The sequence below is a fragment of the Heterodontus francisci genome, chromosome 5 (genome assembly GCF_036365525.1).
Source record: "Heterodontus francisci isolate sHetFra1 chromosome 5, sHetFra1.hap1, whole genome shotgun sequence".
NCBI classification, from domain to species: Eukaryota; Metazoa; Chordata; class Chondrichthyes; order Heterodontiformes; family Heterodontidae; genus Heterodontus; species Heterodontus francisci.
In genome coordinates this window covers 160,691,249-160,705,900 of record NC_090375.1, presented here as the reverse complement: position 1 = coordinate 160,705,900, position 14,652 = coordinate 160,691,249, and positions in this window count along the sequence as shown.

Here is a 14,652-nt window from a genome sequence, read left to right as displayed (position 1 = left end):
CCCTCTAACAACAACTGGTCTGAATAAACATCTTATTGTTCTCCTCAGATTAATCCATACTGACACTTGCTGAAACCACTTGTTTCAGTTTACGTGATCTTTTCTTGCTACTGCTGATTGACTTCATCTTGCCTCAAGTGTTTGACTGTTATGAATTTTGTACTTCAGTTTGTCATTGTCGCAGTATACTAATTTGCCATATATGTTAGATATTGATCTATTGTACTGTCAGCTGTGGCTCAGTTAGTAGCCTCTGAGTCACAAGGTTCTGGGTTTAAGTACTTAGAGAGTGCTGTACTGTCACAGGTACTGTCTTTTGGATGAGACGTTAGATGTAGGCCCCATCTGCCCTCGTAGATGGATATAAAAGATTCTGATGGCACTACTTTGAACAGCAAGGGAGTTATCCCTGGTGTGTTGGCCAATGTTTATCCCTCAATCAATGTCACAAAAACATTATCACATGGCTGTTTGTGGGAGCTTGCTGTGTGCAAATTGGCTACCATATTTCCTACATTATAACAGTGACTGCACTTCAAAAAGAGTACTTCATTGGCTGTGAAGTGCTTTGAGATGTCTGGTGATCATGAAAAGTGTGATATAAATGCATGTTTTTCTATTTTTTTTGTATATTCCAAAAATGAAAGGCTTTTGTACCAATAGGAAATTTTTTTAAACATCAGCTCATACTTACAGATGATATCACACCACTTACCTAAATTTGATGTAGGCAATGTAATGACAACACGCAATTTGCCTCACCGTGCAGCCAAACCCATAGCAAGAACCTCGGCCTCCTTAATGCACGCAACCTGTCATTCTCCTATTTTGAAGTATTAAAAGCAAAACAGCAAGCTGTTTCACTTAGTGTCTTAGCCACATAGCCCAGGAACAAACTCTGGTCTGTGCAGTATTAACTGATCTCAGCCAAGGTGCCACAATTGACCTCAGTGCCCCAGGCCAGGAAGGAAAACTTATCCAAGGTTTTCTCTGTTAACCAACAACAACATTGTGTGTGTGTTAGTTGTTATTTCAGGAAGGACAAAATTCAGGCCAAGCTCTGATCCTCCATGATCTTTCTTGCACATGTATTTACAAGGCTCACACATGAATAGTGTTTTGGATGACTAATGTTTCCTGATCACTATTTAGCGACCCCAGCTAAAACAAAAACACATGTGGATATTTGGCAAGATCAAAATCTGTCTTGGCTTTGATAGTCCAATAGCTGTCTCACAGTCTCAGCTCAAACGTGAAGAATGGCCACATGGACACGGGTACCAAAATACAGCTAATATTTCTGGAACCACATTCCTGTAGGAGTCAACACTTTTAGGAGGAACAGGTGAGGGGAATACATAGAGACTGTGTGTTTAAAAGATTCTTGGTTAGAATTGCTAACTAAATTCCACCTGCTGTGGAACACAGGACTTCCTAATATTTATACAGCTAAAAATAAAAGTTAAGGAAAGCCTCAAAAAAGTAAACTCTAAAAAATTAATGGTAAAAGATACAATCAGACAAGTGCAGTATGTACGGCTATAACTGAGTTTGCTGCCAAACATGTGTAAGTCAACAATATCAATAACAGAATGTGAATTCAATAGTCAGTGGGCCAAGCTTCAATTAAAACTCAAAATCAATGTAGTCAATAGAGTACATATGTAATTAATATCACCTTTAGCTTTCCAAACCCAGCAAAAGGCAATTAAATCAGTTGAAGTTTGGCTGCCAGATAGAATATTATGACATTCAAACAAACCTGGCTCAAGCAGGAAAAATAAGTTCATATTTCATGAACATAGCTCTTAATATTTAAACAAAATCATACTAAATCCTCCAATTTAAACAAACAAAATTTAACAGAAATGCAGATTAGCGTGTAAAGTCAATCAATTTGTCTATTTCTCTCTTTCAGTGTTATAAAATACTTTGTAAGGTGTATGTCTAAGGCAGAGATTGCGTCAATAGTGGTTACTATTAAGTCACCACTTTGCACAGTTCTCATGCTCAAATGAGTCATAGGACATTGTGACAATATCTGGTAATCAATTCGTGGACAAGAGGCATGGGAATGATAGCATAATGGTTAGTTTCCATGGTTAATAATCCAACGGCCTGGACTGATGAATTAGAAACATGAGTTTAAATCCCATCATGGCAACTTGAGAATTTAAATTCTATTGATTAAATAAATCTGAAACTAAAAAGCTAGTATAAGTAAAAACAGCCATAGAAACTACCAGATTTTTGACACAGCAGCAGAGCACATTGGGAGAGAGGATTGTAAAAATAGACCGGGAACCACCAGCAGAGACACATCTCCACATCTCCAACAGCACAGCACACAATTGAAAAGAAAAATCAAAGTGTGACAAAGTGTGAAGGGAAGAAAGAGATGATTAGTTGGGTGAGACTTCGGAGCTACAAACAATGTGAGGGGGAGAGAGAGCGGCAAGGCACAGGGAGCTAGTTGGTGAGTATCTAGTGGTTTTTTTCTTACTTCCTTATTTTCCTTTTTCTGCTGATTTTTATTTTTTCTCTAACATGTAAGTCTATCTACGAAGTAGAAGCTAAAATACCAGCAGTCATTACTCATTTATTCATTGTATTGATAACCATTTTATTGTGTTTATTTAACTTCCAACTTTAATGCAGTAAATAAATAATTCAAGGCATGGCAGGGTTGCTCACACCCATCAAATGCAAATCTTGTGCCATGTGGGAACTCCAGGACTCTATCCATATCCTGGACAATTACATGTGCAGAAAGTGCCACCAAATGCAAAAACTTGAGCATCAAATCTTGGAACTTGAGGAGCAGCTGGTGTCACTAAGGTGTGTTCGCAAGGATGAAAGATATGTGAATAGCACATTTCAGGAGGTGGTCACACCGCAGCTTAAGAGACCACAGGTAGAGAGGGACTGAGTGGCTGCCTGACAGAAAAAAAGGCAGATAGTGCAGGAGTCCCCGGAGGGCATCCCACTTTCTAACTGGTATTCAGTTCTGAGTACCGATGGGAGAGAGCATTCCTCTGGAAAGTCCAGGGAGATTCATGACCAAAGCAGCATGGGTGGCTCAGCTGTGCAGGGAGGGAGGAGAAAGGACAGGCGAGCAATAGTGGTAGGGGATTCTATAGTTAGGGGAACAGATAAGCGTTTCTGTGGTCAATGACGTGATTCCAGGATGGTATGTTGCCTCCCTGGTGCAAGGGTCATGGATATCACCGAGTGGCTACAGAACATTCTGGAGGGTAGGGGTGCACAGCCAGAGGTCGTGGTCCACATTGGTACCAACAATATAGGTCTAAAAAGGGATAAGGTCCTGCAGGCTGAGTTTCAGGAGTTAGGAAAGAGATTAGCAAGTAGGACCTCAAAGGTCGTAATCTCTGGATTAATCCCAAGACCATGTGCTAGTGAGTATAGAAATTGGAAAATACACCAGATGAATGTGTGGCTGGAGAGATGGTGCAGGAAGGAGAGCTTCAGATTTCTGGGGCATTGGGACTGATTCTGAGGAAGGTGGGAACTGTACAAGCCGGACAGTTTATATCTAAACAGGATGAATATCCTTGCAGCAAGGTTTGCTAGTGCTGTTGGGGATGGTTTAAACTTATTTGGCAGGAGATGGGAACCTGAGGGCAGTTTCAGATAGGACAAATTCAGAGCAGGGAAAGGGATGCAAAAAATTAGTGAGTGACTCTGAAAGACAGAAGAACCCAAGGTTAAAAAGTGTACAGCACAGGAACCTGGCAGTGTTAAAAGTGATTTATTTAAATACAAGGAGTATAGCAAATAAAACTGATGAGTTGAGGACACAGATAGACACATGGCAGCATGATATCATTGCTATAATGGAAATTTGGCTTAAAGAGGGGCAAAATGTCAGTTCTGGATATAGAGTTTTCAGCAGGATAGAGAGGAGGATAAAAAAGGAGCGATTGTAGCATTATTGGTTAAAGAATCAATTACAGCTGTAAGGAGGGATGATATGCTAAATGAATCATCAAATGAGGCTATATGGGTTCAGCTCAGAAATAAATAAGGGGAAGCCACACGAATAGGACTGTGCTATAGACCCCCCAATAATGAGAGGGAGATAGAAGAACAAATATGTAGGCAAATTCATGAGTGCAAAAACAATAGGGCAATAATAGTTTGGGATTTCAATTACCCTAATATCAACTGGAATACAAACAGTATGAACGGCACAGAGGGGACAACATTCCTGAAATACATTCAAGAGAACTTTTTTAGCCAGCACATAACAGGCCCAACGAGAGGGGCTGCAATTCTAGATTTAGTCTTAGGAAAAGAAGCTGGGCAAGTGGATGAAGTAGCAATGGGTGACCATTTTGGAGATAGTGACCATTAATACAGTTAGAGTTAGTATTATTATGGAAAAGACAAAGATTGAACAGGAGTAAAAATTCCAAATTGTGGGAAGGCAAATTTTATGAAGCTGAGAGGTGACCTGGCGACACTAAACTGGATACAGCTACTTGAAAGAAAATCAATGGCAAACCTGTGGGAGACTTCAAAAGCGAGATTCTACACAGACAGTGTAGGCAGGTCCCTACAAAGAAAAAGGGTGTTACTGCCAAATCTTGAGCCCCCTGGTTATCTAGAAGCATATAGGGTAAGATAAAGCAGAAAAAGAAAGTGATAACAGTCATAAAAAAATTAATACTTTAGAAAGCTGAGAGAAGTATAGAAAATGCAGGGATGAAGTAAAAAATGAAATTAGGAAAGCAAAGAGAGGACATGAAAAAATATTGGCAGCTAAAATCAAGGAAAACACAACGGCATTTTATCAGTACATTAAGAGCAAGAGGATAACTAAGGAAAGGGTAGGGCCTATCAAAGATGTACAAGGGAACCTACGCATGGATGCAGAAGATGTGGGCAGCATTCTTAATGAGTACTTTGTCTCTGTCTTCACAAAGGAGGGAGCTGATGCAGACATTGTAGTTAAAGAGGAGCAGTGTGAAATATTAGATACGATAAGCATAATGACAGAGGAAGTGCTAGAGGGTCTGACATCCTTGAAGGTGGATAAATCACCAGGGCCAGATGGATTGTATCCCAGGCTGTTAAAGGAAGCCAGGAAGGATATAGCAGATGCTCTGAGGATCATTTTCAAATCCTCACTAGATGCAGGTGAGGTACTAGAGGAGTGGAGCTCTGCAAATGTTGTACCATTGTTTAAAAAGGGTGCAAGGGATAGGCCTAATAATTATAGGCCAGTCAGTCTGAACTTGGTGGTGGGTAAATTGTTAGAATCAATTCTGAGAGACAGGATAAACTGCCACTGAGAAAGGCACAGATTAATCAAGGATAGTTAGCATGAATTTGTTAAGGGAAGGTCATGTCTTACCAACATAATTGAATTTTTTTGAGGAAGTAACAAGGAGGATTGATGAGGGTAGTGTGGTGGATGTTGTCTGTATGGATTTTAGTAAGACATTTGACAAGATCCCACATGGCAGACTGGCAAGAAAAGTAAAGGCCCATGGGATACAGGGGAATGTGGGTAGTTGGATCCAAAATTGTCTTAGGGCCAGGAAACAAAGGGTAATGGTCGACAGATGCTTTTGTAAATGAAAAGCGATTTCCAGTGGCCTTCCACAGGGCTCAGTGTTGGGTCCCTTGCTGTTTGTGGTATATATTGTAGTATATATTAATGGTTTGAACTTAAATGTGGGAGGCATGATTGGTAAATTTGCAGATAACATGAAAATTAGCTGTGTAGTTGCTAGTGAAGAGGATAGCCGTAGACTCCAGAGTGATATCAATGGTTTGGTTGAGTGGGTCGTAAAGTGGCAAATGGAATTCAATCTCAAGAAGTGCGAGGTAACGTATTTGGGGAGAGCAAACAAAGCGAGGGAATACAAAATAAATGAGAGGATATGAGAGGTGTAGAAGAAGTGAGAGATCTTGAAGTGCATGTCCACAGGTCCCTGAAGGTGGCAGGACAGGTAGATAGAGTGGTGAAGAAGGCATATGAAATGCTTTCCTTTATTGGCCAAGCTATAGAATTCAAAATCGGGGATGCAATGCTGGAACTGTATAAAACGCTGGTTAGGCCACAGCTGGAGTATTGTGTACAGCTCTGGTCATCACATCAAAGAAAGGACATAATTGCTCTGGAGAGAGTACAGGGGAGATTTACAAGAATGTTGCCAGAGCTGGAAAATTTCAGCTATGAGAAAAGATTGGATAGGCGAGGGTTGTTTTCCTTCGAACAGAGGAGGCTGAGGGGTGACTTATTTGAGGTGTACAAAATTATGAGGGGCCTAGATAAAGTAGACAGGAAGGACCTGTTTCCCTTCACAAAGTGGTCAATTACCAGGGGACACAGATTTAAGGTGTTTGGAAGAAGCATTAGAGGATATGAGAAAAAACATTTTTACCCAGAGGGTGGTAGGTGTCTGGAATTCGCTGCCAGGAACGCTGGTGGAGGCAGAAACCCTCAACTCATTTAAAAGGTACCTGGACCTGCACCTGAAGAGCTGTAATCTACGGACCAAGTGCTGGAAGGTGGTATTAGAATGGGCGGCTAGATTTTGCAGCCGGCGCAGACACAATGGGGCTGAACGGCCTCGTTCTGTGCTGTAACTTTTCTATGGTTCTTCTATGGTTCTATGGTTCATTGATGTTCTCGAGGGAAAGAACTCTGTTGTCCTTAATTGCCTGGCCTATGTGTGACTCCAGACCCACAGCAATGTGTTTGCCTTCTAAAATGGTCAATGAAGCTATTCAGTTATCAAAAAAGGCAAGAGCAGTTAAGGATGGGCCATAAATACTGGCTTTGCCAGTGACAGTCACATACTATGAATGAATAAAAAAATGCTGTCAGTCTTTTGTGCAGGATCTCAGGCAAGGCAGGTTCAATTACAGTGACAACACTTGATGCAACAGATATATTTGCATTTCTTTTTAAAGCTGCGAAGGGGAATTATAATAAATGAAGAAAATCTTGAGGTCTGTTAAATTTGATGGCAGGAAAAGTAACGAGTTTTGAAGTCATATTGAAGTTATATTGCTATGTATTCTATGTTATTTACTTTGCTGATAATTCCAATTTAATTCTCAGCATGTAGCCCAAAGTATTCCCTTAAAAAGTTTAAGTAAGCTTGTAACTTTTCTATTAAATGCAGACTCATCTCTGCACCAAAAGAAACCAGGCAGCGAGACCAAACTTGGGCAGACAAGTAATGGTCAGTTCAGTGCAGAATTTCAGTCCAACTCAAAACTAATTAAGTAATTCCAGTCTTAATTGACAAAATGACAGACCTGTTTAACTGTACAAATTTGTACCAGCAATAATACATTTCAGCCAGAAACAGTAACTTGCAAGCCAACAGAGAAAAACAGTTTGTGATGTAAAATGAAAATTAATAACTGTATTTTTTCTGTTATTTTATTAGCCCTTGATCGATTCTATTAATCTCATTTTTTTTAAACTCACCTATGTAGATTGCTATCGACTTATCCTTTTATTATTTGACAAATGCACTTTACATCAGTGACGTTCCAGAGAATCAACTTAGAATTCAATTGCCTAGCAAGCCATTCTGTTGTATTAAACCAGTACAGAAAACTTGAATAAGAATAAAAGTGGACCATCCAGTATTGACCTAGGCACCGGAAATGACAAGGGCACATGTTGCCCAGTCAGCTCTGCAAAATCCTCCTCACTAACATCTGGGGACTTGTGCCAAACTTGGGATACTGTCCCATAGGCTTGTCAAGCAACAGCCTGACATAGTCATACTCACTGAATCATACCTTACAACCAATGTCCCAGACCCTTCCATCCCCATCCGTAGGCATGTCTTGTCCCACTAGCAGGACGCACCCACCAGAGGTGGCGGCACAGTGAGTATACAGTCAGGAGGGAGTGGTCCTGGGAGACCTCAGCATTGACTTGTGAATCTTTTCTCTATTCTCTCCAATGCCCTCACATCACAATACTCCAGCTGAGGCCGAACTAGTGTCTTATCTAAGCTCAACACAACTTCCTTGCTCTTGTACCTATTAATAAAGTCCAAGGTACTGTATACTTTATTAATTGTGCTCTCAACCTGCCCCTCAATGACTTATGCACATATACAGCCAGGTCCCTCTGCTCCTGCACCCCCTTTAGAATTATACCTGTATCATCCGCAAACTTTGAAATTGCGTACTGTACACCAAGGTTTATGTCATTAATATATATCAGGAAAAACAAAGGTCCCAATACTGACCCCTGAGGAACTCCACTACAAACCTTCCTCCAGTCCTAAAAGCATCCCATTAACCATTACTCTTTGTTTCCTGTCACTCAGCCAATTCCGCATCCATGTTGCTACTGTCCCTTTAATTATTTTGTTATTAGTTGCACCACACAAGTGCCAGGCAAAGACCATTTCAAACAAGAGAGAATCTAATCATCTCCCCTTGACATTCAACAGCATTACCATTGCTGAATCCTCCAACATTATCATCCTGGGGGGTTACCATTGACCAGAAACTTAACTGGATCAGCAACATTAATACTGTGGCTACAAGAGCAGATCAGAGACTGGTAATTCTGCAGTGAGTAACTCCCTTATTATCAGCACTACCCCACCTCCTTTTCCTTTTTGCCTGTCCTTCCTAAATGGCGAATATCCTTTAATATTCAGTTCCCAGTCCTGGTCACCCTGCAGCCACGTCTCCGTAATGGCAATTAAATCATACCACTTTACTTCTACTTGCGGTGGCTGCTTCTGGAATTGACACCCACCGGAGGCCCAGGATTGGAGAAAGACCCAGGCTAGAAGTAAGTAATGGTGGGATGAGATTCATGGGATAGGGGTTGCAGGGGAGGTGGGTGTAGGAGGGTCAGCAGCAAGGTCAGGGGGGTGGCTCTCAGCAGGTCTGCCCCCCAACTTCCCGATGCAGGCTCCCTCGATCAGGCACTGAATGCCCATGAACAAGGGACCTCCATCTGGGAGACCACAAGCAACCCACACAGGTTTGCATGTCATGCTCCCTGTGTTTTGACAGGCCCATCCGTCGCTAGGTTAACACCAGCAGCGGTGGGAAGAAGCCCTTAATTGGGCATTAATTGCCCCTTAAGGGCCTTAATTGGCCCTGGGGGAGAAGGCTGTCCACGGGCTTTCCCACCATGGACTTAATCGGGGTGGAGGAGGGAAGATGGGAGGATCCTCACTTACCACCATCCTGCCCGATTAAATGCCCTCCCCACCTCCAAAATCGCCATGGGGAAAGTGTAAATTACCGCCAAAGAAGTTCAACACCATCCAATACAAAGCAGCTTGCTTGATTGGCACCCCAACCACCATCTTAAATATTCACTCACTCCACCACCCGTACACAGTGGCAGCAATGTGCGCCATCCACAAGATGAACTGCAGTAATTCGCCAGGCCTCCTTCAACAGCACCTTCCAAATGCACAACCTCTACCACCATCTGTAAATTCCCCTCTAAGTCACACATTATCCAGACTTGGAACTGTATCTCTGTTCCTTCATTGTCATTGGTCAAAATTTTGGAACTCCCGCCCTAATACTGTGTGTGTACCTACCCTGCAGCGGTTCAAAAAGGCCACCACCTTCTCAAGGGCAACAGGGGATGGGGACTAAATGCTGGTCTTGCCAGCGATGCTCACATCCCAAGAACAAATAAAACAACTTGCACCATTGTACATACTAAGTGATCTTCAGGTTTGAACTGCAATTCAATTAAAAGCTATTTTTCAGTACTTCTCATCTAATACGATTTGTTTTACAAGACACAAGTGCTTCAAGACTCCAGGACAGTTTACGGAAGAGATCGGTCAGAATTTTATCATTCACTATATTTTCCTCCTTCCAGATGACAATTATTCACTGAAATTTAAAAAAATCCCATCAAAGCTCAAGTTCACTTGATTATATTTCTCAGTTTGTCACATACCATGCTGGCATACAGAATTATACTGACTTCATGTCACAACACTCTTCAATTTGCTTCGTTATTAACAGTCCATCCAATTTTATACCACAATTTCAAATTATGCAGTTAAGTGCAGTGCTTTTTTTTATCATTAGCACAAGCATTGGACATCGTGTTTCTATGGAAATCAGCTCTAAGTGGATACACAATTGTATAACAGCAGCTTTGGAGACCAGTGACATCACTCTTGACACGACACCGTTACACAATAGCAGGTTTACAATGCTCAAGGATTTGTGATATTCAGTAATAAATATGACCCAGTATTGCAGAGTGACCAAGGCTGGGAACTGAATACTCGAGCATATCTGATATTTCAGAAGGATAGGAAAAAAGGAAAAGGAGGTGGGGTAACTTTGGTAATAAAGGATGAGATCAGTACAGTAGTGAGAAATGATCTTGGCTCGGAAGATCAAGACGTAGAATCAGTTTAGGTGAAGCTAATGAATTGCAAGGAAAGTCACTGGTGGAAGTAGTTTTTAGGCCCCCTAAAAGTAGCCACACTGTAGGACAGAGTATAAATCAAGAAATAAAGGGGCCTTGTAAGAAAGATACTGCAATAATCGTGGGCTATTTTAATCAGCATATCGATTGGACAAATCGAATTGGCAAAGGTAGCCTTGAGGATGAGTTCATAGAGTGTATTCGAGACAGTTTCTTAGAACAATATGTTCTGGAACTAACCAGGCAACAGGCTATTTTAGATCTGGTAATGTGTAATGAGACAGGATTAATTAATGACCTCATAGTAAAGGATCCTCTAGGCAAAAATGATCATGACATGATAGAATTTCACATTCAGTTTGAGGGTGAGAAACTTGGGTCTGAAACTAGTGTCTTAAACTTAAATAAAGGCAATTACAAAGGTATGAAGACAGAGTTGGCGACAGTGGCCTGGGAAAATAGGTCAAAAAGTAAGATGGCAGAGAAGCAGTGGCAGACATTTAAAGTGATATTTCATAACTCTCAACAAAGATATATGCCATTGAGAAAGAAAGACTCTACGAGAAGGGTGCACCATCTGTGGCTAATTAAGGAAGTTAAGAATGGTATTAAATTGAAAGAAGAAATGTACAGTGTTGCGAAGATTGGTGGTAGGCCAGAAGATTGGGAAAATTTTAGAAATCAGTAATGGATGACCAAAAAAAAAAATAGAAAGAAATTAGAATATGGGAGTAAGCTAGCAAGAAATATAAAAATAGTTCGGTTGTGGGTAAAATTTTGGAAAGGGTGATAAGAGATAGGATTTATAATCATCTTGAAAAGAATAAGTTCATTTGCGATAGTCAGCACGGTTTTGTGAAAGGTAGGTCGTGCCTCACAAACCTTATTGAGTTTTTCGAGAAGGTGACCAAACAGGTGGATGAGGGTAAAGCCGTGGATGTGGTGTATATGGATTTCAGTAAGGCGTTTGATAAGGTTCCCCACGGTAGGCTATTGCAGAAAATACGGAAGTATGGGGTTGAAGGTGATTTAGAGCTTTGGATCAGAAATTGGCTAGCTGAAAGAAGACAGAGGGTGGTGGTTGATGGCAAATGTTCATCCTGGAGTTTAGTTACTAGTGGTGTACCGCAAGGTTCTGTTTTGGGGCCACTGCTGTTTGTCATTTTTATAAATGACCTGGATGAGGGTGTAGAAAGGTGGGTTAGTAAATTTGCGGATGTCACGAAGGTCGGTGGAGTTGTGGATAGTGTCGAAGGGTGTTGTAGGGTACAGAGGGACATAGATAGGCTGCAGAGCTGGGCTGAGAGATGGCAAATGGAGTTTAATGCGGAGAAGTGTGAGGTGATTCACTTTGGAAGGAGTAACAACAATGCAGAGTACTGGGCTAATGGGAAGATTCTTGGTAGTGTAGATGAGCAGAGAGATCTTGGTGTCCAGGTACATAAATCCCTGAAAGTTGCTACCCAGGTTAATAGGGCTGTTAAGAAGGCATATGGTGTGTTAGCTTTTATTAGTAGGGGGATCGAGTTTCGGAGCCACGAGGTCATGATGCAGCTGTACAAAACTCTGGTGAGGCCGCACCTTGAGTATTGCGTGCAGTTCTGGTCACCGCATTATAGGAAGGATGTGGAAGCTTTGGAAAGGGTGCACAGGAGATTTACTAGGATGTTGCCTGGTATGGAAGGAAGGTCTTACGAGGAAAGGCTGAGGGACTTGGGGTTGTTTTCGTTAGAGAGAAGGAGGAGGAGAGGTGACTTAATAGAGACATACAAGATAATCAGAGGGTTAGATAGGGTGGATAGTGAGAGACTTTTTCCTCGGATGATGATGGCAAACACGAGGGGACATAGCTTTAAGTTGAGGGGTGAAAGATATAGGACAGATGTCAGAGGTAGTTTCTTTACGCAGAGAGTAGTAGGGGCGTGGAACGCCCTGCCTGCAACAGTAGTAGACTCGCCAACTTTAAGGGCATTTAAGTGGTCATTGGATAGACATATGGATGAAAATGGAATAGTATAGGTCAGATGATCGGCGCAACATCGAGGGCCGAAGGGCCTGTACTGCGCTGTAATGTTCTAATTCTAATTCTAGACAGTAAGAACTTCTACAAGTACATAAAAAGGAAGAGAGTAGCTAAAGTAAACATTGGTCCCTTAGAGGATGAGACTGGGAAACTACTGATGGGAAACAAGGAACTGGCAAACACTTTGAACAAGTATCTTGTTTAGTTTAGTTTAGAGATACAGCACTGAAACAGGCCCTTCGGCCCACTGAGTCTGTGCCGACCATCAACCACCCATTTATACTAATCCAAACTAATCCCATATTCCTACCACATCCCCACCTTTCCCTACCACCTACCTATACTAGAGGCAATTTATAATGGCCAATTAACCTACCAACCAGCAAGTCTTTTGGCTGTGGGAGGAAACAGGAGCACCCGGAGGAAACCCACGCAGACACAGGGAGAACTTGCAAACTCCACACAGGCAGTACCCAGAATTGAACCCAGGTCGCTGGAGCTGTGAGGCTGCGGTGCTAACCACTGCGCCACTGTGCCGCCCGGAAGAAGGCACAAATATATCCCAAGAACAGTAGAAAATCAAGAGGCAAAAGAGAGGGAGGAACATAAAACAATCACTATCACTTGGAGAAAAGGTACGAGGAAAACTAAGGCTGACAAGTCCTCTGAATCTGATGGCCTGCATCCTAGGGTCTTAAAAGAAGTGGCTGCAGAGATAGTGAACGCATTGGTTGCAGTCATCCAAAATTTTCTAGATTCTGGAAAGGTCCCAGAAGATTGGAAACAGCGAATTTAACACCTCTATTCAAGAAATGAGTGAGGCAGAAAGCAGGAAACTATAGGCAAATTAGCCTAATATCTGTCATTGGGAAAATGCTGGAATCCTTTATTAAGGAAGCAATAGCAGGACATTTAAAAACTCATAATCAAGCAGAGCCAACATGGTTTTGTGAAAGCAAAATCGTGTTTGACAAATTTATTCGAGTTCTTTGAGGATGTAAGCAGGGTAGATAGAGGGGAACCAGTAGATGTGTCGTATTTGGATTTCCAAAAGGCATTCAATAAGGTGCTACATAAAAGGTTACTGCACAAAATAAGAACTCATGGTGTTAGCATGGATAGAGGAAATAGCAGGCTGAATTTTACGCCACCCCAGCCGGTCAGATGGTGGCGTAGAGGAGGATGGGGGCAGCGTAAAACTGAGCGGGAGGCTCCGGGAGACCTTCCCACCCTGCTACCGCCTCCGGTCAACCTTATGGCAGTCGGGCAGTGGGGGGGAAAGTGGCCCGCTCGCTTGAGGGCAGTCAAGGCCCTTAAGTTGCCATTTAAGGGCCCTCGCCTGCCTCCACGGGTATTTTACCCATGGCAAGCTGGCATGCTGGGGACATGGAATGCCGCCCAGCAATAGCTGCCAGCCTTTTCATGCGTGGGGGAGTGCCATTGCAGTCAGGCACAGGGTACCCAATTGAAGGCCATCCCCGCCTTCCAACCCACCCCTGGGACCCAAGACGCAACCCCCCCCCCCACCCCCCCCCACCAAACGACCACTCCAGCCTCACCAGGGCATGACCGATCTCCCTGGTGAGGAATGCCCAACTTACCTTCCCTTCTGGCTCCATGTTGTCGGCTGGGCTGTGGTCCCAGAAGTGGCCACCGCTCACCGTTCACTGAAGTAGGACTTCCTCCCTCCAGCAGGTGGAAGTCCCGCCTCAGGACAATTAAAGCCTGGGAACCTGTAAAACGTGGGACGGATCCCCAGGCTAGGCGGAAGCGGGTTCGCCACTGACTTTTACGTCGGTGGTGAATTCCCATCCACTTAAGGTAAAATCCAGCTCAGAGAGTCAGAATAAATGCATCATTTTCAGGTTGGCAAACTGTGACTAGTAGGGTGCCAAAGGGATCAGTGCTGGAGCATCAACTATTTACAATCTATATAAATGTCTTGGATGAAGGGTACAAATGTATTGTAGCCAAATTTGCTGACGATACAAAGATTGGTAGGAAAGCAAGTTGTGAGGGGGCACAAAGAGTCTGCAAAGGGAAATAGATCGGTTAAGTGAGTGGGAAAAAATTGACAGATGGAGTATAATGTGGGAAACTGTGAGATTGTTCACTTCGGTGGTAAAAATAGAAAAGCAGATTATTTAAATGGAGAGAGATTGAAGAATTCTGTGGTACAGAGGGATCTCAGTGTCCTTGT